Source organism: Ovis canadensis, chromosome X, assembly GCF_042477335.2.
Source record: "Ovis canadensis isolate MfBH-ARS-UI-01 breed Bighorn chromosome X, ARS-UI_OviCan_v2, whole genome shotgun sequence".
Taxonomy (NCBI): domain Eukaryota; kingdom Metazoa; phylum Chordata; class Mammalia; order Artiodactyla; family Bovidae; genus Ovis; species Ovis canadensis.
The window spans coordinates 24,345,001-24,370,000 of NC_091727.1; the positions used below are offsets into that span (position 1 = coordinate 24,345,001).

Sequence of the window (25,000 nt, forward strand, 5' to 3'; positions counted from 1 at the left end):
GAAGGGCCTGAGAGAAGAGCTTGCTAGACACGTCTGAAAGGAATTGCAAGGAGCTGGTGTGGCAAGAGATGAGTGAGCAGTGGGGAGAGTGGTAACAGGGAAGGCAGTGGGGGGATACCACCTGTGAGGGGCCATACAGACCATTGTGAGGACTTTGACTTCAATTCTGGGAAACTGTCGAGGAGTTCTGAGCAGAGGAATGCCATGATCTGACTTAAAGCAAACTACTTTGACCCTGTGGTGCAGGCAAAAGACCTGGCGGTTTGACTAACAGGACAGTAGGAGAGCTTATGAGAAGTGGTTAGATTCTAGATGCAATTTTTAAGCCAGAACTGATAGAATTTGTTATTCAGATCGTTGTTTACCTAATGTTATTATATACAGTGAATGGCAGAGGGATTCCTTCCTGTCGTCATTGATTCTGAATTGGATTCTAATACATTTAAATTACTCACTGAAAAATAAGTAATTTTCAAGGTAAATATTAATAATTGCATAGACTCCTTACCCAAATCACTGGTTCTTCCTAAACATAGACTTAATGGCCAACTCTTGTGCCATACAAAAGACACAAACCATCTGCGGAACCACCCTACCCCACCCAACACACACACAGCATAGCACTGTCCTTGCTTTTAATAGGTTTTTGAGGGGAAAATGACTTGTGTTCCACTTTAAGTTCACAGTCTAGCTGATGAAGTAAAATTCCTGGACACAGAGACACACCACAGACTCCTACTCCTACTGAGAGATCCCTGAAAGTCATGAGAATCACAGCTGGAACAAACCATTGTCTCAGATGGGTGTGTGTTCATCTATATGCAGGTGTGTTGAAGGGATGGCAGGAAGTAATTAACAACTGCTATACTAATTTTAGTCTAAACATGTACATAAGTGGTTAGAAAAGGCAAAGCTGAGATGATTGCATAGAAAAGGTGAAATGTAAGCTAGGACTGGAAGGATTGGTAGGCTACGAATAGCTGGAGGTGCAGAAGCAAAAGACATTGTTGAGTTTCTTCTGCGCCTTACCCTTTCGCTAGACAGTCTTATTTAGTGATGCTCTATTAGAGAAACATCCTTAGGAAGCTGTGTCATTTCTACTCTGAAGCAGTAAGTTGAAGTTAAACCGTTAGAGTAAACTAATCTTTGGTTTGATTAGCTGCGAGACCCCAGTTTAGTGGTGTCAGACTCTGCTCTTCTCTTTGGATTATTATAGATCGAAGAAAATCTTCTTGGGCAAATCTTTTTTTTTTTCTTTAAAAAAATAATTTATTGGTTTGGGATCACAAAATATAGGGAAGACACTAAGTGATGCCTGTGACCCCTTGGCTGAAATTTCTTTTCCAGAGACACTTTTGGGCGTTCTTTCACATCCTAACAGCTGCAGAGTATAGTATCTGACCACGTGGGAAGCTTGAACAGACACCCTTTAAGTCATGGGGGTCACTTCCAATTAAGTCTTCCAGCTCACTTCTGCCAATATTGCAACTGCATTGGTTGTTCCAACTGTTCATGTCTTAAAAATCTCACGAACCAGTAGGCTGCAGACCAATGATGCCTGCACAGCCCTTAGAACTGCCTACACTGACTAATGTCCCTCAGCTATACCCAATCTGCTTGTGGCACCTGCATGGCAGCCCCTGGGGGCCCCCACATCCTAGGGTGGCAATGGAGGAAGGGCAGGCCAGGCCAAGCATGAAGAATAAACGGTCAGTTTTATTGGGCTCAGACTGGGAATCCATGAGGACCTCTGTGAATTTGTCAGTTTTCTTCTCAATGTTCTTTTCAGCCTGCTTCCATAGCCTCGTGAGCTGCTTCTTTTTCTGATAGTGGATCTTGGCTTTCCGCTTTCTCCTCTCCTCCAGTGTGGCCGTTAACCACCTGGTACTTCCAGATAACCTCATGAGCCAGGCGCCCTAGGTAGGCAAACTTCTGAGTAAGCTTCAGACACACAACCTTGAGGGCAGCAGGAACCACCATCCGCTTTTTCTTGCCATAGGGTCGTGGGATCAAATCAAACACCTTGAGGCGCTCCAGAGCAGCCTGGCCCTGCTTGGTCTTGTGGGGCAGCATGCCTTGCACTGTCTGGCGGAAGATGCGGCTGGGTTTTGGAAGTGCCACAGGAGGGGTTGGTGTTCATCCGCTTGGGGAGAAAACCCAGGTACTTCAACTTACTTCTGTAAAAATTACCAGAAATGTTGATGAAAGGCTAGGTACTTCAACTTATTTCTGTGGCAATTGCCAGAAATACTGATGCCCTCACAGCACACGACCACAGCCTTCCAGCCTAGAAGCACCTGCTTGGCCACAATGGCCTCTGGGGAGCCCAGGAGATGGCCTTGGCTATCGAGCACCAGGACCTGCCCTTCCACCATCTTTGGTAGCCACCTGGAAAAAGAGGGCAAATTTAGAAATTAAGAACAAACATAGTGGTAGTATGGTCCACATCCTGTCCTTTGTTTTTATTCTTACACTTGTCCTTCCACCAGTCTTCCCTCCCAGCCTCTCTGATTGCACTCAGCTCTCCTATAACTCCATACATGTGTTTCTAAAAATTACCAAGTTATGTAAAAAAACAACCAGATGCTTTATGGAAAAGATACATGGGTTAGAAACCCACCAAAATTTCATCAGTGACTCAAACAAGAATATCAGTTCATGTCACTCACTCAGTTGTGTCCGACTCTTTGCAACCCCATGAATCGCAGCACACCAGGCCTCCCTGTCCATCACCAACTCCCGGAGTTCACTCAGACTCACGTCCACCGAGTCAGTGATGCCATCCAGCCATCTCATCCTCTGTCGTCCCCTTCTCCTCCTGCCCCCAGTCCCTCCCAGCATAAGAGTCTTTTCCAATGAGTCAACTCTTTGCTTTAGCATCGTTCCTTCCAAAGAATACCCAGGACTGATCTCCTTTAGAATGGACTGGTTGGATCTCCTTGCAGTCCAAGGGACTCTCAAGAGTCTTCTCCAACACCACAGTTCAAAAGCATCAATTCTTCGGCACTCAGCTTTCTTCACAGTCCACCTCTCACATCCATACATGACCACTGGAAAAACCATAGCCTTGACTAGATGGACCTTTGTTGGCAAGGTAATGTCTCTGCTTTTCAATATGCTATCTAGGTTGGTCATAACTTTCCTTCCAAAGAGTAAGCGTCTTTTAATTTCATGGCTACAGTCACCATCTGCAGTGATTTTAGAGCCCCCCCAAAATAAAGTCTGACACTATTTCCTTTCCATTGTTTCCCCATCTATTTCCCATGAAGTGATGGGACCAGATGCCATGATCTTCGTTTTCTGAATGTTGAGCTTTAAGCCAATTTTTTCACTCTCCTCTTTCACTTTCATCAAGAGGCTTTTTAGTTCCTCTTCACTTTCTGCCATAAGGGTGGTGTCATCTGTATATCTAAGGTTATTGATATTTCTCCGGGCAATCTTGATTCCAGCTTGTGCTTCTTCCAGCCCAGCGTTTCTCATGATGTACTCTGCATATAAGTTAAATAAGCAGGGTGACAATATACAGCCTTGACGTACTCCTTTTCCTATTTGGAACCAGTCTGTTGTTCCATGTCCAGTTCTAACTCTTGGATCCTGACCTGCATATAGGTTTCTCAAGAGGCAGGTCAGGTGGTCTGGTATTCCCATCTCTTTCAGAATTTTCCACAGTTTCTTGTGATCCACACAGTCAAAGGTTTGGCATAGTCAATAAAGCAGAAATAGATGTTTTTCTGGAACTCTATTGCTTTTTCCATGATCCAGCAGATGTTGGCAATTTGATCTCTGGTTCCTCTGCCTTTTCTAGAACCAGCTTTACCATCTGGAAGTTCACGGTTCACATATTGCTGAAGCCTGGGTTGGAGAATTTTGAGCATTACTTTACTAGCATGTGAGATGAGTGCAATTGTGTGGTAGTTTGAGCATTCTTTGGCATTGCCTTTCTTTGGGATTGGAATGAAAACTGACCTTTTCCAGTCCTGTGGCCACTGCTGAGTTTTCTAAATTTGCTGGCATATTGAGTGCAGCACTTTCACAGCATCATCTTTCAGGATTTGAAATAGCTAAACTGGAATTCCATCACCTCCACCAGCTTCGTTCGTAGAGATGCTTTCTAAGGTCCACTTGCCTTCACATTTCAGGATGTCTGGCTCTAGGTGAGTGATCATACCATCGTGATTATCGATCGTGAAGATCTTTTTTGTACAGTTCTTCTGTGTATTCTTGCCACCTCTTCTTAATATCTTCTGCTTCTGTTAGGTCCCTACCATTTCTGTCCTTTATTGAGCCTATCTTTGCATGAAATCTTCCCTTGGTATCTCTAATTTTCTTGAAGAGATCTCCAGTCTTTCCCATTCTGTTGTTTTCCTCTATTTCTTTGCATTGATCGCTGAGGAAGGCTTTCTTATATCTCCTTGCTATTCTTTGGAACTCTGCATTCACATGCTTATATCTTTCCTTTTCTCCTTTGCTTTTCACTTCTCTTCTTTTCACAGCTATTTGTAAGGCCTCTCCAGACAGCCATTTTGCTTTTTTGCATTTCTTTTCCCTGGGGATGGTCTTGATCCCTGTCTCCTATGCAGTGTCACGAACCTCTGTCCATAGCTTATCAGGTACTCTGTCTATCAGATCTAGTCCCTTAAATCTATTTCTCACTTCCACTGTATAATTATAAGGGATTTGATTTAGGTCATACCTGAATGGTCTAGTGGTTTTCCCTACTTTCTTCAATTTGAGTCTGAATTTGGCAATAAGGAGTTCATGATCTGAGCCACAGTCAGCCCTGGTCTTTTTTTGCTGACCGTATAGAGCTTCTCCATCTTTGGCTGCAAAGAATATAATCAATCTGATTTCAGTGTTGACCATCTGGTGATGTCCATGTGTAGAGTCTTCTCTTGTGTTGTTGGAAGAGGGTGTTTTCTATGACCAGTGCGTTCTCTTGGCAAAACTCTCAGCCTTTGCCCTGCTTCATTCCATATTCCAAGGCCAAATTTGCCTGTTACTCCATGTGTTTCTTGACTTCCTACTTTTGCATTCCAGTCCCCTATAATGAAAAGGACATCTTTTTTGGGTGTTAGTTCTAAAAGGTCTTGTAGGTCTTCATAGAACAGTTCAACTTCAACTTCTTCAGCGTTACTGGTCAGGGCATAGGCTTGGATTACTGTGATAGTGAATTGTTTGCCTTGGAAACGAACAGAGATCATTCTGTTGTTTTTGAGATTGCATCCAAGTACTGCATTTTGGACATTTTTGTTGACAGTGATGGCTACTCCATTTCTTCTAAGGGATTCCCGCCCACAGTAGTAGATATAATGGTCATCTGAGTTAAATTCACCCATTCCAGTCCATTTTAGTTCGCTAATTCCTACAATGTTGACGTTCACTCTTGCCATCTCCTGTTTGACCACTTCTAATTTGCCTTGATTCATGGACCTAACATTCCAGGTTCCTATGGAATATTGCTCTTTACAGCATCAGACCTTGCTTCTATCACCAGTCACATCCACAACTGGGTATTGTTTTTGCTTTGGCTCCATCCCTTTATTCTTTCTGGACTTATTTCTCCACTGATCTCCAGTAGCATATTGGACACCTACTGACCTGGGGAGTACCTGTTTCAGTATCCTATCATTTTGCCTTTTCATACTGTTCATGGGGTTCTCAAGGCAAGAATACTGAAGTGGTTTGCCATTCCCTTCTCCAGTGGACCACATTCTGTCAGACCTCTCCACCGTGACCCTCCCGTCTTGGGTGGCCCCACACGGCATGGCTTAGTTTCATTGAGTTAGACAAAGCTGTTGTCTGTGTGATTAGATTGAGTAGTTTTCTGTGATTATGGTTTGTGTGTCTGCCCTCTGATACCCTCTCGCAACACCTACCGTCTTACTTGGGTTTCTCTTACCTTGGGCGTGGGTTATCTCTTCACGGCTGCTACAGCAAAGTGCAGCCACTGCTGCTTACCTTGGACAAGGGGTATCTCCTCACGGCCACCCCTCCTGACCTTGAACATGGAGTAGCTCCTCTCGGCCCTCCTGCACAACCACTGCTCCTTGGACGTGGGGATATAGGAACCTAATGAAAACAGAGGTGTGATGTTACATATCTTTAATAGCTAAGAAATACATAAATACTACAGTAAATGCAGCATTTTACCTTGCAAAAGACTTGAAGTTTGCTTGTGAAAGTGAACATCAGAAAGGTTGCAGCTCACGAGTCATGGTGAAGTGGTGGAAGGAAGGTTATCTGAAATAGGAAGGAAAATTATACAAACACCAGATTTGAGTTAGTGTAGCTTATTACACACTCAGTGAACAGGGGTAGCTGGTCAGTGTTTGAGGGGTGTATGTACATGTGTGTTACGTATATTCCTCTGTGGCTTGATTCATCTGGATACAGTTTTCTGCATTTACCTAGTGTTTCTTACAGACAAAATCCTGTAGAAACAGATATAAAATTCACATTATTTCCTGATATATCAATGGCATTGGAATTAATTCTCATTTTCAAAGTAAACATTGTAGTGGAACCAACTGTTCCCTGATGATTAACTAGCACCTTACATTCCCCCTACTTTATTATTCTTTCCTGATTTTCAATTTGTGCAAAATTATTCTTATTTTTATAAAGACCAATTGGAACATTTGTCAACCAAACAGTTACTGAATATTGTCTCTCTCCATGCTGCTTGTCTGGGTTGTGGCAAGTAAAATAGGTTTTGAAGCCATGGTTTCTGCCCTTAAACAGCTTCAATATAAGGAACCAACCAGAGAGATTTGAAGTAAAACAAAAGTTCTTAAAAAGTAACAGTATATTATAGAATTAATACATTAGTGCTAAAGAGATATGGTAAACTAAGGCTCCTTAGAAGATAAAAATTTTCAATCTAGATCTTAAAGTTACAAACATATATTAGAGAAGTAAGGGAATCCCCTTACTAGAAAAGATATGGGAACCCCGAAGGTGTTTTTGTTTCCTCTCTCTCTTTTTTTCATTCTCATGCTCCAGCCCCCAAGTGATCTTATGTTGGCAACAAAAGCTGCAGTGGTAGTCACCAAGAGCCAAAACACTCAACTCACCTCCCCCCTTCTTAAGAAAGAAAGGAAAGAAGTAAAGACCCAGCTTTCTGGGTAGCTGCTGGGAACTAAAAGGTACCAGGGAGATCACAGACAAAGACAGCTTCAGGGAAGGTGACCTCATAAACTTGTCGGTGAACTTTGGGTCTCATACCCCAATCTGGAAGGAAAGGATCTGAGCCTAATTAGCACATCAAAAACTTTGAGAACTGAAGTAAAAGACCACAACCCAGATTGACTTCTGGGTGGTGTACACATGGGACAAATATAACAAGTACTGCCACAGTTTTGAAAGGTGAACTGAGATCAGGCCCACAGTCCAGAGAAAGTGGGTTGGAATCCATAACCCAGACCTAATGAAGTCAGTTGCCTGCTAAAACAAATACATCAACAGTTATCCATAGAATTTAAGTAACACCCATAGATTCATGCTACTCAAAATGTCCAAAATTCAGTTCAGAACTACCTGGTAGAAGAAGAAAAAGCACAGCTTGCATGGGGCAGGGCGGGGCAAGGGTCAGAAATCAAAAGTCAAGATTTAAATGATGCTGTTACAGTTATATGACAGAAGAAATAGATGTAAAAAAGAGAGCCACATGAATATATTAGAACCAAAAAATATAACCAAAGTTTAAAACCTCATTGAGTAGGCTCAATAGCAGAATGGAGATGACACAGGAAACTGCCAGTGAACTTGAAAGTAGATCAGTACAAATTATCCAGTCTAAAGGAGAGGTAGAAAAAGACAAAGGGGTTAGGCAGAACAGAGCCTCCAGGACCTGTGGGACAATAATACACAGTCTAACATTCACATCATTGGAATCCAAAAAAGGAGGAGAAGCACCAGGCTGAAAAAAAAATTTGAAGAAATAATGTGAACCTTTCCCAAGTTTGACAAAAGACAAACTGACAGATTCGGAAAGCTCAGTGAATCCCAATCAGGATAAACCCTAAGAAATTCACTCTGGAACACATCATCATCTAAGAGAGTGTGTGTGTGTGTGTGTGTGTGTGTGTCTGGAACACATCATCATCTAAGAGAGTGTGTGTGTGTGTGTGTGTGTGTCTGGAACACATCATCATCTAAGTGTAGGGGGGGACTGGGGGGGGCAAAAGTTTTAAAAACCATCAGAGAAAAATGATGTTTTGTAAGAGTACATGGATTCGATCCCTGGGTTGGGAATATCCTCTGGAGGAGGAAATATTAACCCGCTCTAGTATTCTTGTCTGAAAAATCCCATGGATGGAGGAGCCTGGTGAGCTACAGTCTACAGGGTCGCAAAGCATGCATAAGGGAAAATGATTCAAATGATGACATATTTCTTATCAGAAACAATGTGGAGGCCAGAGGAAGTAGTACAGTGTTTTTAAAGTGCTAAAAGATTATCAACTCACTGTTTTTATCAAGCCCCCCCCCCCAAAATCTTTTGCAGTGAAGGTAAAAGAAAAACATTTTCAGATGAGGGAAAGCTAAACGAATTCATTGTCAGCAGACCTACTCTGAAAGAATTGTTGAACTAAGTTACTCAGACAGAAGGGACATGATCCTGGAAAGATACCTAGAACATCAAGAATGAAGGAAGAGGGCTTCCCTGGTGGCCCAGCAGTAAAGAATCCGGCTGCCAGTGCAGGAGACACAGGTTCAGTCCCTGTTCTGGGAAGATCTCACATGCCATGGGGCAACTAAAACTGTGTGCCATAAGCATCTAGCTTGTGCTCTCGAGCCTGGGAGCCACAGCTACTGAGCCCATGTGCTGCAGCTACTGAAGCCCACACGCCGTAGAGCCTGTGCTCTGCAACAAGAGCAGCAACCGCAGTGAGAAGCCCAAGCACTGCAACTGAATAGTAGCCCCCATAGTAACAAAGACCCAGCACAGCCAAAACTAAATAATTAATTTAAAAAAAAGAAGGAAGGAAAAGGAAATGGTAAATATAATAACTACTTTGCTTGAGTTACTTGAAATATTTTTGATAGGCGAAAGCAAAAATTATAGCATTCTCTACCAGTTTTCAGTGTGTAGGTCTAATTTATGAGACAACTACAACATCAAAGGAAGGAGGGAAAAGGGATCTATGTGGGTTTTTACATTCCATTTACATGGTAAATTTTTAATTCTAAAGTATATATATTGTCATCCTTAATGATGAACTTTACAAAGAGATGTTGTCAAAACCACAATTAATTAAATAATAAAAAGATGTTTGAATAATCCCAAAGAGGGCAGGAAATAGAAAAGAGAAAGGAGAAGCAGAGCAAATAACAAAATGGTACACCCAAATCCAAACATATCAGTAACTTCTTTAAATGTTCTAAATGTGTTTACACCAATTAAAAGATAGAAATTATCAGAATGTATTTTTTAATGATGCAAGTATTATAAAATGTCTTCAAGAAACTAATTTCAAATATAATGGTATAGGTAGATTAAAGGAGAAAATGGCAAAAGATATACCATGCAAACACTAATGAAAAGAAAGAGTGGCTATGTTAAAAGCAGAAAATTAGACTTCAGAGCAAAGAATATTACTCATGATAAAGAGCTCATTCACTGAGAAGAGAAAACCACCCAAAATCTGTATGTACCTAACAACAGTGCTTCAAAATGGTGGCACCTGAAGCAAAAAGTGGCAGAACTGAAAGGAGAAATAGACAATCCATAATTATAGTTGGCAACTTGTGACACTCCTCTTTCAGTAATTGATAGAAATACTGGACAAAAAATCAGCAAGGATATAGAACTGACAACCAATGGGATTTAATTGATATGTACAGAACACTCCACCTGTCGATAGCATGATCAAGATTCTTTTCAAGTGTACATGGAACATTCAATAAGATAGACTATATGATAGACTATATTCTGCATCATAAAAACAACCTTAATGAATTTAAAATAATTGAAATCATATGAAGTATATTCTGAGGCCATAATGGAATTAAACTAGAAGTCATTAAGAGAAAAGTAACCAGAAACTCTCTAAGTTCTTGGAAATCAAACAACACACTTCTAAATAACCCAACGGTCAAAAAAAGGTCCCAAGGAAAATTAGAAAATATTTTGAACCGAGTGAAAATGAAAATGCAACATATCAAACAATGATTGAGACAATATATACTATGGTGCCTACTGTAATGCAGAGTAGACCAATTACCAATATTTACTCATCATAGACACACAAAATCTGTAAAATACTCAAGTAGAAAGTGTCAACGGATTGTTTATTGACCCACTTGGTAATATAAGTCTGTTCATTTGGCAGTTAACTATGAAATAATCATGCTGTCAGAGTCAGGTGAGGTTCAAAGGGGAAAAGTAAAAAACTGTACAGTAGGATGATGCACCTAAAGCAGTGCTTAGAGGGAAATTGACAGCATTAAATGTTTGTATTAGAGAAAAAGAAAGGTGTCAAATCAATGTGAGTTTCCACTTTCAGAAAATGTTTTGAAAAGCAGAGCAAAATAAGCCCAAAACAAACAGAAGAAAAGAGATAGTGAAGATATATTAGTTAAATTGAAAGAATAGAACAAATCAGTGAAACAAAAACATGAATATTTGAAAATATCAATAAAATTGATAAGCATCTAGCAAGGCTGACAGAGATTTTTAAAAAGTAAAGATACAAATTAGCCATATCCAGAATACTAGGCCTCCGTAGATTTTAAAAGGATAGGAGACTACTAAACATATTTGACAATTTAAGAGTAGTGGACCAATTCCTCAAAAATCGAAAACTATAAGAATTCATCCAAGATGAAATGGATTACCTCAATAGTCCTATATTTGTTAAAGGAAGTAAATTCATAATTGAAAAAAAGTTAAGTTGGAGGAATCAATAATCAATTGTAAGACTTAAAGCTACAGATATGAACAGTGTAAAATTGGCAAATGGATAGAAACCTAGACCCACAGAATAGATAGACTCAAACAAGTTTGGCCATTCAATTTTTAACAGTGATTCAAAAGAATTTAATGAAGAATGAATAGCCCTTTCATCAACATGTAATGTTGGAAGAAGTTGGACATTCACATGCAGAAAAAATAAACTTTGAGCTAAAATCTTACCTTATACAAATATTAACAAAATATATCACGGCTCTAAGTACAAAACTATAAACTTTAAGAAGTAGTACATAAGAGAAAATCTTCATGACCTCAAATTAGGTGAAGAATTCTTAAACATGAGATAAAAATGATCAATTTAAAAACGGAAAAATCACTTGAACGTCATCAAAATAAAAACTTACTTGAAAAGACACTATTAAGGGATAGAAATGACAAGTCATAAACTTGGAGGAAATGTTTACAAATCACATATCCAACAAGGGACCTGTGTCTAGTATATATATAAAGAACTCTCAAAACTCAGTTAAAAGAAAACCACTCCAATTTAAAAATAAACAAAAGACTTAAAAAGATTCTTTACCACAGAGAACATAAGGATGACAAATAAGAATGAAAAGTTGTTTCATTATTAGCATCAGGGAAATACAAATTGAAACCTTGGCAAGATAGCACTCCATACTTACTGGAATGGTTAAAATACAAAATACTGACAGTACCAAGTGCTTGTGAAGACGTGGAACAACAGGAAACTTCATGCTTACTTTGCTGATGGAAATGTAAAATGGTGCTGCCAGTCTGGAAAACAGTTTGTTTCTCATAAAGATCAATATATACTTTCTGTATGACCTGGGAATCCTCTTGGGTATTTACCCTAGAGAAATGAAAAATTATAACCATGTAAAAATCTGTGCAGAAATGTTTCTAAGGAACTGAATTCATAATAGCCCCAAACTGGAAACAACTCCAACACACTTCAGTGGATGAATGAATAAACTGTCATGCTTTCATACCATGGAGTATTACTTAGCAATAAAAAGGAACAGACTACTGATAACATATAGCAACTTAGATGGGTCTCAAAGCTATTATGCTGTGTGAAAAAAACCTAGACTCAAAAGACCACATAGTGTTTAATTCCATTTAAATGGCATTGTTGAAATTTCAGAACTGTAATGATGGAGAACCAGTAGTTGTCATGGATTAGAGAATGGTCTGAATATAAATGGGCAGCAAAAGGCAGTTTTGGAACTGTTGTGTATCCTAGTTGTCATGGATGTTACATGTGTTAAAAATAATAGAACTATGCTATATATACTCTCCTAAATTAATCTCATTGTGAAATTTTTTAAAGTAAAAATGAAAGAAAAATTTCCGTGGCCTGGTGATAACATATAACTCTACTTCAAGGATGTTGTTTAGTTGATAAGTCTTTTCCGACTCTGCAACCCCATGAACTGTAGCCCACCAGTCTCCTCTGTCCATGGGATTTTTCAGGCAAGAATACTGGAGTGAGTTGCTATTTCCTTTTCTAGGGAATCTTCCCTAGCCAGGATCAAATCAGCGTCTCCTGTTGGCAGGCAGATTCTATACCACTGAGCCACTAGGGAAACCCAGGGATCGAACCTGTGTCTCCTGCATTGGCAGGCGAATTTATTTACCACTTCAAGAGTAAATCTTTTCAAATACAGGGATATATGTGGAGACATAGAACTAAGGGAGCTCCTTTTACACAAGTTAGATAAATTAAATATCTGGCACTGAGGTTACATGACAATAAGTCCCAACTCCTGCCACCTTGTAAACACAGTTCACATAAATATAATAGATATGTGATCGAGAGCCCCTGCTATGCTTTTTGTCAAGGAATCTGCACAAGGAGAAAATATCAGCTGTGACAAAAATCTCTTTTGAGGAACAAGACATTAATATTCTCATTTTGCTAAAGTAAAAACAAAGGAAGGTCTTTCCTAAGCCCAGCTTTTGGGATGGGATAGATTTGGGAGTGTCAGGCCATATGCAAGTTCTAACTATTTAAATAAAAAAGTAAAGCCTTGAAAACATGACAGAGTTTTGAATAGGAAACTCTGGATTTTAGAGCAGCATGTTTTTTGTTTTTAAAAACAATAGTAGGGGACTTCCCTGGTAGTCCAGTGGTTAAGAATACACCTTGCAATGCAAGCAATGCAGTTCTATCCCTGCTCAGGGAACTAAGATACCACATGCCTCAGAGCAAGTAGGCCCTCGCGCTATAACTACTGAGCCCCGCAAGCTCTGGACCCCATGTACCACAGCTAAGACCTGATGCAGACAAATAAATAAATATTTTTAACATAATTATTAAAAACTATGATAGACCTCAGGAAGCTCTATTTTCTTTTAAGCAGTATAGGCATGTATTTGCTCATAGTTACCATTCTTCTGTCTTGTTTATTGAGGGATACATAGCTTCATGGAGAGCTGATTTGTTCTCTCTTTATCTCCCCATTGCCAGCCTTCCAGAACCCCTTTCACACATGCCCTTCCTGTCAGGTAAAGGTGATCATTTAAAAACAAACAGACCACAAAAAGAAGAGCATAGATTCGAAATTTTTGTAGTAATAATTGAAAATGTAAATTAGTTTCAATCATGTTCCTTTTGTTCTCCTGGTTTGAAATTACTGGTTAAGGTTATTTTACATTCACAACTCTTAAACAGTGTTTCTGAGTGAGGTGAAATAGATTATGGTGTAGTCATATTGGTGGGCAGGACCTCCTACAGGCCTGTGCATGACTGAATGCTCCAGCTGCCTCCAGACTTCTGCCCACTTAATGCCAACTTTAAAGGGGGACAATATTCCAATAAATATGCTTCATTTTATTTTATTTTATAATGGTTATGATTTACACTGTTCCATATCCCTGGTGGCTCAGATGGTAAAGAATCTGCCTGCAGTGCATGAGACCCAGGTTCAGTCCTTGTGTCGGGAACATCCCTATAGAAGGGAATGGCAACCCACTCCAGTATTGTCTGGAGAGTCCAATGGAAGAGGAGCCTGGTGCGCCACAGTCCATGGGGTCGCAATCAGTCGTAACGACTGAGGCGACTTAGCACACACGCATATTAGGCTTAGCAAATCCATATCTTTATCTTCAGCTGATATATGAATTTGCCCTTTTCATTTCTTAACAAAACTAATGGGCCTATTTGGAGAACCTAGGACTGTAGCTCCTACATTCTGCATATACATCCTGGGATTTTATTAGAATTTGAAATTGTATTCTATGGGTGAGGGCCCTGACCTTATTCAAAGATACCACTGGAGTATTTCTTTTATCTGTTTTATTTATGAGATTGCTCTGTTTAAGTTCATGTATAACAATAGTTCAGTTGCTGAGAAAATGTTGGTAAATCAGTCACCTGGGCAGATGAAATTCACAAATAATGAGAACTTAAATTTTTAACCAGTCATCTCCACTTCCCATCCAAGTCTTTAGTATTGCTTAAAAAAAAAAACAAAACAAAACAAAACTTTGGCTGATTTCATGCTTTATTTACTTGATACTGGAACAGTGTTTATTGAATACCTACTATATGCCAGTACTATATTTCAGGAAGATGTGTTACTTTTTCTCACTTTGCTGGTTGAAAAACTGCTGAGAAGTGAACTGGCCCAAAGCCAGAAAGGGGAAGAACAAGGAAGTGAACCAACTGCATCTGAATAATTGAGCACCACAGTGTGTATATCGGCGGTGACTCAAGTAACATAGGTGAGCGTTGACAAGTGATTTGAGAGAAACAGACCTGCTGGAGTTCAAATCAAGATACTTCTGTTATAGTCTTCAAGGATTACAGAACAAGTGGAACCAGCAGGAATGCAGAAGAAAGAAGATACTTTTTCATATCAGTGCTGCCTGCTCAGGACGCAAAAGAACCAGGTGTAACATAGGTTTAGGAACTAATGATTCATTGTTAATCCTTGAACTTTCTGTGCAAACCCCAGATAGAGTATGATAAAGCATGTGAGTTAAGACAGAAAAACAGTAGAATAGCATCTCAGTCTGTTGCAGCTGGGATGAAGCCAATCCCAGGAACCTGAGGACAGTTTTTAAAGGGGGAGAGAGGACATGAGTGGGATATATTATCAAAGGACACCCCATGATGTGAGACCTAGGTGTGTAGAGCCTGGATAGGATTTTTGTTTCTGTTTTTCTCATTTTACCAGATATAATTTCCTAGATTGCAAATCTTTTTTTATTTTATTTTTTTAAGTTACAGGTAATTACTAGTTTCCTTCCTTTTAGGAGATAGTAGTCAACAGAGAACACATTGATGACTATTCATTTTATTCCTAGGAAAGTCCATTAGCCAGTTTGTGTTTTGCTTGTTTTGACACCTCTGTATGGAATGGTTTGGTTTCCTGTTACAAGTAGAAGGTGGCCTAGGTAAAATGAAAGTGAAAGTGAAGTCGCTCAGTCGTGTCCGACTCTTTGCGACCCCATGGACTGTAGCCTATTAGGCTCCTCCGTCCATGGGATTTTCCAGGCAAGAGTGCTGGAATGGATTGCCATTTCCTTCTCCAGGGGATCTTCCCAACCCAGGAATGGAACCCTGGTCTCCCGCTGAGCCACCAGGGAAGCCCTTTGGCCTAGGTAAGCTTTCAGTAGAAAAGACCAGGTCTTGAATACAAGCAAGCCTCGTTTCTAATTAAACAAATGTCTAAGACTGTAATTTCTAATGCACTGTAGAAAGAAAGGGCAAAGAACAGCCAAACTAGTTTTTATTGGCTCTGTTTTTGTGATTCTAATATAATTCTGGCAAGTTGGAAGAATTTAGAAGAGGAATTAGTGAATTACATGTGCATGTATATTAGTACCCTTCCTTTGTTACTTTTTTTCATTGTCAAAATTAATTTACTGACATTTGTAAAGTATAACTATAGTGACTTGTTACTGAATAGGTTCTTGTACAAAACATCAAAAACAAAATCATAAGACATCTACCATGTGTTTTTTGGATGTGTGATGAGTTTTAGTACCTAAATTAGCTACCTGAAATTTCCTATAGAAATTCCAAACCATATCAATAAAAGAATTACTTCTTCTTATCTTGTATTTTGATAATGCCTGGTTAGCATGGGGAGTCTATGGCCTTAAAGCCTAATGGCTGTGTTAGATGTAAGATATATGGATTTATTTCGTTGACTAAGATGACGAGAACAGCATCACGGCCAAACGTAGTCTGACTAGTTGAACTGAATAGTAACAAGAAGTGAATCTTAACTAATGAACTAGGAGAACAAGGAGGGCATAAATGTTAAGTCTGTTTATACCCAATGTATTTCTCTCTTCTATGGTGGCATCAATTATAAGACATACCACTGATTTAGTAACAGCATTTCAGAGGAAAAGAAAAGTTTCAGCAAAGACAACAGTTCATAAGACAAATCTTTGTTTCAGAAACATTCAAAGTGATGAGAGGTGTCTTAGAATCAAGCAAGAGTGTTATTGAGTATAACACTTCAATGATAACTAAGGCAAACTGAGTGCTTACCATGTGCCAGACTATACACTTGTGCTATGCTAAGTCGCTTCATTCGTGTCCAGCTCTGCAACCCTACAGACCATAGCCCGCCAGGCTTCTTTGTCCATGGGATTCTCCAGGCAAGAATATTGGAGTGGGTTGCCACGCCCTCCTCCAGGGAATCTTCCAAACCCAGGGATCAAACCCATGTCTCTTACATCCCCTGCATTGGCAGGTCCTTTACCACCAGTGCCGCCACTTGTGCCAGATACTTCATATGCATTATTCAATTTAATCCTCACAACAGTCGCATGGGTCTTTTACAGATGAAGAAACTGAGGCTTGGAGAGGTTGGTCATCCTAGGACTTCACCTCCAATAAATGTCACAGCCAGGATTTGAAGGAGAGCCTGGCAGACTCCAGAATCCACACCATTAACCACTGTTGGGTGCATTTACTGTTTATCATTAAGATGAGACCTTACACCAGAAAGAAAAATTGAAAGTAGTCAGTGAAGTCCTCTCCAAAATCTGCCTCTTTGACTTCTGTTAAAGTAGTAACTGACCTCCACCAATAACAAACAAAACAAAAAGCACTCCACCCTTTCTTGAATATTCCTCAGCATCATTTTTTAAGTTTACTGTTATGTGAGCCTGTGATATTCTGTGACTATCATTTTAAAACTGCATTCGTAGCTACAATTTCTGTCTTCTAATAGCTTATAAGGTGTATTAACCTCATTATAGGCTTATATACAGAGACAGTAGAAGAAAGACAAGACTCAAGATATATTAAGGGTTTTTTGTAGCTAAATTCAACCCCCCAAAAAGATGTAAAGCAAACATATGCTACTGTTGGAGGCACTGATTTTACATATGAGGAGGTGGTGAGTGTAGTTTTCAATGCCTTGTCTAAGATCACATATCTGCTAAATGTTAGAGGCGGAATTTGAACCCATACTGGTTCCAGAGTCTGTGCTGTTAACAACCACACCATACTTGCCTTATCTCATATTTTCACATTTAACCACTTACTGCTTTGCTTAGAACTTTTCTTCTAAAGAACTTATGTTTTTGGCGTCATCCTCCCTATTCCAGGATCTTGGGGGTCCTGAGGTATTTATGATAGGATGTCTATCCTCAAGGAGATTACAGTACTTTAAACAGAACTATCGGGATTTCCCTGGCAGTCTAGTGGTTAAGAGTTCACTTTCCCATACAGGAGGCAGGGGTTTGATCTCTGGTGGGGCACTGAGATCCCACATGCCTCACGGCCAAAACACCAAAGCGTCAAACAGAAGCAGTGTTGTAACAAATTCAATAAAGACTTTTAAAATGATGCACATCAGTCCGAAAAAAAAAAAATGATGCACATCAAAAAAATTTTAAAATAAACAGAACTGCTATACATTAGTTGCAAAGAGATTAAAAGCAAGGAAATACTTTATCCTATTTCAGCCTATAGGAGAGATAGAAATCAGGTCTTCATTTTTTTTACAGTGATTGGTACTGAAATCCTACCACCCTTCCTTTTTAAAAAATTTGCTTACTTAATCAGTGACTTTTACTTAGAATCATAAGAGTATATTGTTTGGCCTTGGCTCTTGAATGAAGTTCACAAAATTAAAAAGGGGAAAAAAATGTCAAGTTCTTGCAGGTGCCTACTTGGTTTACTTCAGGAAACTTCCCAAAGACAAGTGTTCATAGCTAAGAAAAAGTTAAAAGACTCACTACCAGTTAGTTAGCACTCACTGTATGTCAGGTAGTGTCCTAAATGTTTCACACATATTATGTCATGTAATCCTGGTAACAGTGCTTTGATGGGGTGCATCCCCCCCATCTGTTTACAAATGAGAGGAGAGGTTACTTCATTTCTCCAAGCCTCAGTTTTTCAATTTGTAAAACAGAAAAGGAAAGCTTCTTTATGTTCTAAAAGGAATTTCTAAACCCATAAAAATTTTTTCTGAAGTGTGTGCACAGAGATCTGTGTGGAACATAAACTTTTAAGAACTTAGATTTTTATATCTTTCTGCTCAAAGGTGCATTTTCTGAAAGGTGCATCTTAGAATGAAGGTGAGCAAAAATTAGAAAATTAAATTGACACAGTTAGACTTTAGGTCCCCAGTTCAACCATGATACACATTGGAAAACTTTTGATTTGGCTTGGTCAGTTTCTGCTTGCAGTCTGCACCTCCAGCCCCCAAGCCAATGCCCTTTGCTTTGGCCCTGTGCTCCTGCCACTTCTACTCATGGTGGGCTATGCCCTAAACATGGTATCACTGTAGCCTAATAGTGTGAGTGAGGTATCAGGTGCTTATAATACACTGCTTCTCTGGTGCACTGAGTATTTCAGGTTGAAAACTAGCCACAAAAGAGCTGATTAACACACAGAATGACATTGTTGAAAGTGTATGAATGAAAAGTGGCATATTACAAAGATCAAGGGGCTTGGACATTGAAAACCTGGGATCAAGTCTTGGCTCTGCCCCTTACTAGTTGCATGACCTAGGGCAAGTCCCATAACCTATTTGAGTCTCAGCTTCCTTATCTGTAAAATGAAGATAATCAGAATGGCTAGTTCATTTATTGAAGATCAAATGGGAGAAAGCATAATGCTGGGGAGATGGAGCTGAAAACTGGAAAGTGTCAAATGCATATTAACACATCATGCTAAACTTCTTCAACCCTCTCCTTTAGCACAGTGATTTAACACATTGATAACATTTGGGAAATCTCTGTTCACTTTAAATAGCATGCACATATGGACTTTAAAATTGTACCTCAGATAATCCTATACCAACATTTCAGGCAAAGATTTAAGATGCCATTTGGCAATAAAAAATATTGATTCTAGTCACTAACTGTCATTCTAGTTTTGACTCCACTGGTTTTTCTAAGAGGTTTGCAAACTGGCCATTAGTGCTCCATTCACTGACCAGATCTAGGATCATGAACAGGTGACTTCATCTTTGATGAGCTCTGTCAAATAGGGACAATAATTCTAACTTCCCACCTACCTGACAGAGCTTTTGTGAGGACTGAATGCTTTGAAAAGCCTAACATTATTATATAAATGCAAGGGACACAAATTTTAAAATGAGTATAATCATCTGAGATCTCTCTGTAGTGTAAGAATTAAAACACTCAAATAATTCTGTTAGGAAATGCAAGATAAACATGCCATTAAAAAGTTACAGAGAGCGGCTACTGTGAGAAGCAGGTAGATAAATGGAAATTTCCACATTTGACTGCAGTGTAGTGTTGGAAAAGTCACACCCACACCAGGCTATAAGCTCCTGCAATCTTATCCTATTTCTCTTTCTCTGAGGTAGCCTTAGCAGCTGGAATAGTGCCTGGCCTATTTTAGATGCTCAATTTGTTGAATGAATGGACAGCAGTCTTTCTTATGTGCTTGGTGGCTAGTGGTGTGAAGGGAGGCTGACTTTGGCTTGGCTTGGATCAGCTATGACAGCCTTCTCCTGTTTTGTCCATCTGAGGCAAAACTTGTTCTGAGATGTCACCTAAGCCAGAGTACACCTTAACAGCCAGGTCAAATTACACAGTTAAGTTTTTGTCCTAAATGCTGCATCACTTTATTTACAGTAGCCATGTATATTTATTTTATTTTAGTAGCTGTTGATATTGCTCATCATAGACCCTTTGGTGCCAGTTAATAAGAATATTAGAAAGCTGACCAAACATTCTAGATTTCAATTTTGCCAGATTTTTGTGCATGAGTTGGGAAGTGGTAGAGAATTTTTATTTTAGCCAGATTAGATATATTTGGGTGAATGTGCCAGGGAAAGAAAGTCAAAGTAGTTTTCAGTTCAGTTTAAATCTAGAAAGAAACCTTAGAAAACTCACTAATTTAGGAAACCCTTTTATCCAAATAAGATTTCATGCAGAATTCCCAACTATAAAAAAGATGAGATTTTTTATAGCTTATAACTTATTTTTCAGTGAGAACACCAACTGATATGTTGGGATCTTACACATCTTAAAATTTGAGAGGTAATACATGTGAATACATGAATTTTTTACAGTGAATATATAATCAGTGAAATCAGAATCAAACATTTGAGAAGCCTCCAAGGCACGTGAATTGAACATACTTGAAAACCATTGATCTTGCCCTACTCATTCTTACTATAGATATGGAGGTTGAAACTGTAATCTGCAGAACCTCATTCTGTCTCCACATTTTGCTTCTTGGTGTGGTGCTGTTAGTAACATGAATGAATCTGAACAAAGTTAACTACCTCAATACTTCCAGATATCAAGGGTTTCTCTCACTTACATAAATGTTTCTAGGCCATTTTATAGCTCCAGTGAAATCCAAAGTGGCTTACCAACCTTATTTTTATATTATTATTTCTTCTGGTTAGAAATTTATATTTATCATTGTGATGTTAATACATGATTTATATGTAGCATGGGGGCTAACTGAAATCTTTTGGGGTTTTTTTGTGGGGCTTTTTTGGCATGAGGTTAACCTTGAAATATGGCATTTAAAAAAGGAAAACTTCTGAAGAGAGGGCAATAAATTCAAGGTAGAATCCTAAAATTGTTCTCAGTCCCAGTGAAGACAACATGACCAGTATTTCGATATTTCAACATCTGTAGCATTAAAGCCAGCCCTGTTTCCTAAGATGGAAATTGCCATGTGCAGAATGACTTGATAGAAAATGGTGTACATTCTATATAATCTTCTAACAGCAGAACGCGACCAGTGGCACTCCCCTAAAAAAAAATAAATTACCCGAAATTTGCAGCACATTCATATTCAATTTCATCACAGCAGATGCTCATTAGTATGTTGTTATTAATTGGTATTCACTTTAGGTTTTGTTTAAAATGAAGATAATAATTAGGTTTTAATTACTGCATCATTCATGGAGGGGGGGTTGTCTGGGGAGAGGCAAAGAGTGAAATGCCTCTTAAAGCATTGAAATAGTTCCTGATGCTTATTCAGCACCGTGTGCTGCCAAAGACTTTGAAAAATAACTTCATCTTCACCAAAAAAATAGGACTAGGATTATAAAATGAAGAAATTGCTGTCTGTGTGGCTTTTTTAAAATAAGCCCATCGTTATCAAGAACTCACTGTAAATTGTCTACTTGATGGACATACTGAATCAGATGATAATGTGCACTACCATTCTTTCTAATCAAATTACTAAAAAGACTTCTTGGAAAAGTAACCCTCACAAGCAGCTGATTAATGAAGTGGTGGCAATGTTTTGTATTAGAACTAATTGAAGTAATCCAAATAAGTTATTTCTGTAGCCTATGGAAATAATTTCCTTTGCAAAGAAGTACATTGGAGTTGGCAAACCAGTATTTTTTCACCCCCTCTTGTTCTGTATTTATAGAAAAAGCATAAATAATGCAAATAAAATGGGCAGAAAACCAATTTGGGTGACAGAAAAAATAAAACAGCATATCTCAGTCTTTTCAAGATTAATCTTGATAGTAATCAAGACTAATAATTTATATGACATAAAGGTATGTCGAAATTGAAGGATACTGAAATTTTAAAGGCATATCTTGACTAAAACAGTAGAAATAGCAGTTGAATGCATTCATTAAAAGGGGGTGTTCATAGTTCGAGTTTAAACATATTCCTTATAAACTTTGTAGAGCACCTATTGAGGGCATGGCATTGGGTTTTGCAACTGTGTAGAAATTCAAACCCTCCAGAAGCTGCGCTCTAGTTGGGAAAGTACAGAATACGTCATTTATCAGTGACATACAGAGTGTGCCATTCATAGTGCTGGTGCTTTCCATATGCTAGTGTGTTACACTTTTTAAATTTTTATTGGATTATAGTTGATTTCAATGTTACTTTCAGGTGCACAGAAAGTAAATCAGTTATACATATATCCACTTTGTTTTTTCTAAGATTCTTTTCCCAGATAGGTCATTACAGAGTATTGAGTAGAGTTCCCTGTGCTCTACAGCAGGTTCTTATTATGTATCTGTTTTATATATAGTTATGTATGTGTGTGTGTGAGAGAGAGAGAGAGATGGAATATTACTCAGCCTTAAAAAAGAATGAAATAATGCCATTTACAGCAACATGGATGGACCTAGAGATTTGCATATTGAATGAAATAAGTCAGACACAGAAAGATGAATATCATATATCACTTATATGTGAAATTGTTTTTTTAAGGGTACAAATGAACGTATTAATAAAACAGAAGTAATAGAAGTAGAGTCATGATATAGAAAATAAATGTATAGTTAACCAGGGTTTGGGGGGTGGGAATAAATTGGGAGATTGCCACATATATACTAGCTCATTATCTTTACAGCATTCCTGAGAGGTTTACTTTTCTCATTTTACAGATGAAGAATTTGAGGTATGAATAGATTAATTAAGCATTGTGTCCAAGGTCACCCAGTCCTTTAAGTGGCAGAACTGAATTTGAGACCAAATACAGTCTGACCCCAGAGCCAGTCTGCCCTGGAGTAGATATACACAGGAAACATTAGAAATCATTTCTGAGACTAGTGTCATTAGCCCATATGTTGAGGCTCAGTGAGAGGTGGGAGACAGGTTCCATGAATCCCTTCCTTCTACAAACCTTCCTTGAGGGCCAACCACAAGCCTGGCTCTGGCCTGGGTGCCCAGTGGAGAGGGGTTATACACGATCCGTGCCCTTAGGAGCTTACATCCTTGGAGGCGTGAGGGTGATCACACTGGTGAGGACTGCTGGAGTGTGTTCTCTGTGCTGGAGGGTGTGGTGAAACATGGGGCTCCAGAGGAGAGGTGACTGGGTTTGTGGACAAACTGAAGCATGGAGGCGCAAAGGCGTCTCCGAAACTGCAGTGACTTTGAGGTCTGCTAAGGTATGTAAAAACCTAGTGGATCGAGCGGATCTTTAGGCAAAGCTGGAAGGATGGGCCTGAAAGGGAAGGCAGAATTGCTTGGGCCAGGGCACAGAGGAGGAAGGGAACACGTGGCCTGGCCTCAAACAGAAGATGGGAAGGAGTGGGCCAGGTCTGTGGCCAGGCTGGCATTTGAGGGGCACAATTACTTTTGCACCAAGCTAATACTGCAGAGGTGTGTACAAGTATGTAGGTAGCAGCACCATTCAGTAGCCAAAAAGCTGGAAACTACTTAAATGCCTTTCATCTGTAGAATGGCTAAATAGATTATGGTATATTCATTCAGTGAAATACTTTATGGCAATGAGAATAAACAAATTTCCACTACCTCCAACAACATGGATGAATCATCTCACAAATACAATATTGACCAAAAGAAACCAAAGAGGAAAGAATGCAGACTATAAGATTATATTCACATAAAGGTGTGTGTATTTGTATGTGTGTGTAAGGCAAATCTATTATTATCTTTAGGGAGAAGATGGGGAATAATGGGAGGAGAACAAGGGTGGGCTTCTAGGAGGCTGGTAAAGTTCTGTTTCTTCTGGGTGCTGATCACAGAGATATGTTAACTTTGTGCATCAAGCCATACACTCATTATTTGTGCACTTGTGTAGATTACAGTTTAACAAAAAACCAAAATGCGAGTTAGGTTTAACCCTGCCCTGCATTTATGTAAATGAAAATACATCCTGTACTAAGATTACAGTAACTTGCTTTAAAAAGCAAGCATCTTCCTCACAGTGGTTCTCAGGAAAACTTCTTAGGCTTTTTTGACTGGTATAAATTCCTTGATCTTGAGCCAGCTTGGAGGGATCAGGGTCCATGGCTCTAAAAGTATCTCTGGGATTTCAAACCTGGCCTGGTGGCGGGGTGCTGGTCTGCCGTTGGGTGAGACGTGGAGGGAAGTAGAAGGCCGCCCGGGGTGGGGCCAGGTGGACCCGAAAAAAAAAGTATCTCTGGTACAGGTAGTATGCAGCACAGCAGTTCTTTTCTCAGACTACCCACTGGAACTACCTGGAAGCCCTTACCAGTGCCCATCCCCTGGATTCCCCACTGTGTTCTGAGTTAGTTGTTCCAGGGCCGAGATCTGAGCATCAGTGTTTTTAAAAAACTCCCCAGGTACTTCTGTGTACAGCCAGGTGAAGGACCACTAATCTAGGGCCTATGTTTTCATCTGAACATAATACTTTGGCTTGGAGACAGAATGAAGTTCACATTGTTTCTAATGTCGTCTGATTATGGGATTCAAACAGAATGCATCAAAAATAGTGGTACTGAAGCATTTTCCTTTTTCCTTCATTTCTTTCACAGTATTTGCTAAGTGCCTCCTCTGTGCCAGGTATATCATAGGGGAATTCCTTCCCTACCCCTGCGTATGTATGGGGCCCCCACTTACTACTCTGTTAACACTCCAAGCAACTAACTTGAATGCAAAGCATTGTACACACAGTAGCTCTTTCAGCTCAGCATTGTCCTTACTAAATCACAATCCACCACTTTGGTACATGATGTTCTAACTATAAAGGAAGATTGAAAGAAGCCTAGGCACCGTGTTGAGTGCAATTTTCAAGGAAAGAGCAAGAAATCGAACATTTTAAACCAATAAGTGAAAGCTGGAGAGAGAAATGTTAAAATATCACCTTATTTTCTTGAAGTATTTTCCATCCAATCTTGTACAGTCAGAATGAGC

At 39.3% G+C, this 25,000-nt stretch overlaps 1 protein-coding gene and 1 pseudogene across 1 annotated transcript in view; one reads left to right on the plus strand and one right to left on the minus strand.

The window, feature by feature from the left end:
* POLA1 (DNA polymerase alpha 1, catalytic subunit) overlaps positions 1 to 25,000 on the plus strand; it is a 291,484-nt gene that overhangs the window by 197,501 nt on the left and 68,983 nt on the right. The gene's annotated exons all lie outside the window — the stretch shown is intronic.
* LOC138930070 (putative ribosomal protein uL13-like) lies at positions 1,599 to 2,192 on the minus strand (annotated as a pseudogene).